Consider the following 3,317-nt stretch of genomic DNA (forward strand, 5'->3'; position numbering starts at 1 on the left):
CCATTACGCAAGCACTGCATTGGCTGGGAAAGAGGTTGATTGATCTCCACAGAGCAAGGATGCTATTTTGTCCACCCGAATCGTAAGAATCTCACATGCAATGGATGCCCTTTGATGATCATTCACATGGGACACAGATACCTTCACATTCTGCATCCCTTCTGAGCAGTCCAGCCAGGTACTTATTCACCAGACTTCATTGGTACATGGTAGCATTTAGTGTGCCTGGGCATGACCATTCAGTTCAGAGCCAGTGATTGGTAATCCCTGTAAAGCAGTGACTTGGAATTTGCACACATGACTTTCACATGCATTCCAAGTTATTAAGGAGTTTGTGTTATGCAGTTATCAGCAGGGCAGCCTGTGGCAAGTTAAAATCCAGGGTTTCAATCACTGTAGGAATCAGGGTAGATATTGGGAACTAATTAGCCTTTACTGTCTTGGTGACCTTGAGTTTGGATTGCCTATTAAATATTCAAATATCTGCCTTATATGAACCATATCTGAAGTGAAAGCACAAAGTACCTGTTTTGTAATCTAAGTTTTCCACTTAACACATGTGACCATATTTCCACAGCAATAAGTATCTTACAGCAATCCAAGATTGCTGTTCCTGCTTCATTTTACTAAACCCACATTTTTTTGATTAGTCTTTGATTCCTAAACATTTTGCTGTTGTCAAATTCTCAGCAGTGAAAATAAAGCTCCATGTAAATTATTCCCAGCAAAATCCTTATTTTTTTTGCTTAATATATATTCTGAAAAGCTATATTATCCAGTCAATAACCACATGCACTTTTTAATGAATTTTGATGTGTTGACAAACTATCCTTCTGAAAAATATAAATGGTGTATAAGAATTCCCATTTAAACACACTTTTTAATTTTAATTTTATTACTTTCAATTTGTTTGAGCCACTTGTAATTATTCTTATTTATATTTTCTTAGAGTATATAAGAAAACACATTTTAATGTATCTTTTTTAGCTTATTTGTTTGCCTTTTTTTAAATGTTTTAATTCTTTTTTTAAATATTACATTAAAAAAATATGAGGTCCCCATATACCCCCCACCCCCCTCACCCCACTACTCCCCCCATAGCAACATTCTCCTCCATCATCATGACACATTCATTGCATTTGGTGAATACATCTCTGAGCACCGCTGCACCTCATGGTCAATGGTCCACATCATAGCCCACACTCTCCCACATTCCATCCAGCGGGCCATGGGAGGACATACAATGTCCGGTAATTGTCCCTGCAGCACCATGCAGGACAACTCCAAGTCCTGAAAATGCCTCCACATCTCAACTCTTCCTCCCATTCCCCACACCCAGCAGTCACTTTTTCCACACCAATGTCACATTTTCTTCAATTTTAATGTATCTTGATCAGAGATTTAGACATATGTATGGCATGTCTCCATTATGTTTTTAAATGGACTATTTTTAGTACAAGAGAAATACTGATTTTTATATATTCCCTTTTTTTATTTGGACAAATTATTTGTCCCTCTCTGGTTCTCTGATTTTCCAATTATACATTTGTATCATCTGAAAATAATGATCAGGTTGCCATGACCGTATTACTTCAAATTTCTTTTCCTTTTTCTTATTCCTTGTACAAAATTTATAAAAACACTATTAAATAGCAGTGGTGATAACCTTGACACCTTGTCTAATTTCTTTTTGTAATTCAAATGACTACATTATTTTACCACTAAGCATAACACAATGAGTTAAAATTCTTACTGTTTACCATAATTGAGAAATATCTTTCCATCACCAGTCTAGAAAGATTGCATTGCCTAAACACAGATGCAGTTTATCCTAATCTGTGGAGCCATATAGATAAAATGCAGTGATCCAAATAACTCCAGGTAGCATACGTAATAAAGTTTCTGTAAAGGGTCAATATGGTGGGATTGGTCAGCAAACCTAACTCCTGAGTGATGGAGTTATAGGTAAATGATTACCTGCTTTTTTGGGGGTGGGTTTTGGAAGCTCAGTTCTAACACAGCACTCCAATACTACTGGAGACATTAGCAAGAATGAAGATAGGTCTGGACTTACAAATCAGAAGAAAGCTAAACTCAATCACATAAATAATTATAAAAACTTCACATTCCACTATCTTTATCTATATTAGGCATTTATTTGAACTTTAATACCTAGGAGCATGCTTTCCATATATTAGGCACTGAAAACACATTGCTGAACGAATTTGGAGCTTACATTTTTAAGAATATTCTCTAAAAAATGCACAAAACTCATTCATAACATTTATTAGAGAATTGAGTCAAATAATTATTCATAGATTAGCAAGCTTAGTAAAAAGACTTGTCTCTCCTGTCTTCAAAACTATAACAGAATATAAGAAACTAGTAAAATACTCCGAGAAATCCCAAGGGTACACTTTAGATCTCGTTCATTTTTCTTCACTTGATCACTGTTCCAAAGGTACTGGTTCTTTGGCCCTTTAAATAATTTAGAGGGTGATAATTAAATCTTTTCTGGATTGCTGTCTTGTGCCATGATTTCATTTTTAAAAATAAATTAGAATGTTTTGCTTTTAGCAAGTTTAGAGAAAACAATATTCATTACTCTTAATTCATGTCTCTAAAACATAAGCATTCTTTTCCATTTCAAAGACTTGAAGTGCTCAGACATCCAGGATAAGTGAGTTGTCTCACTTCAGGGCAGTAAGTCAGGAGAATGTCAAAGAAGAGTATCTCCTACCTTGACGCTTTCAACAATCACCCTGCCTGGCAGAGCTAGGCTCCTTTGAGAAACAGGTTTTCTGAGCTTAGAGCCAAAAGCTCCATGAATCACAGGTGTTTTGCCTTCTCTACAGCCTGTGACCAGAGGGAAAATCCATGCTCTTATCCCCTAATAATATGCTAGCATTGATGACTACAGCTAAAGAGAAACAGACTTCACATGCAAGCCATATTTTACTTGAGCTGAAGTTAGCTAAGTTTAGAACGATTTAACATAACCTAATGGTCCTGGTAAGCGGTAATAAGTGACTTCTATGGCTCTGGGTGGGTAGGTAAAGCCTCATGTCTGAATTGAGCTTGTATAAGTTGCAGTTATTGTAAAAGTGTAAATGATTTCAACTGTGAGCACCATCCAGACCATAGCATGGGAGCAAACCACTGGACCTTAGAAGTGATACAAATATAATATTCAGCATGAGACCCATTTCTGGCAACTCTGTGAGCAATTTCTTTTATATAAAAGAAATAAAAATGTGCTCATATTATTACTGTTCTCAAATTTAAATAAATGATAATTATGTTTTATTTGAATAGTT

This window comes from Dasypus novemcinctus, chromosome 17 (genome assembly GCF_030445035.2).
Source record: "Dasypus novemcinctus isolate mDasNov1 chromosome 17, mDasNov1.1.hap2, whole genome shotgun sequence".
NCBI lineage: Eukaryota > Metazoa > Chordata > Mammalia > Cingulata > Dasypodidae > Dasypus > Dasypus novemcinctus.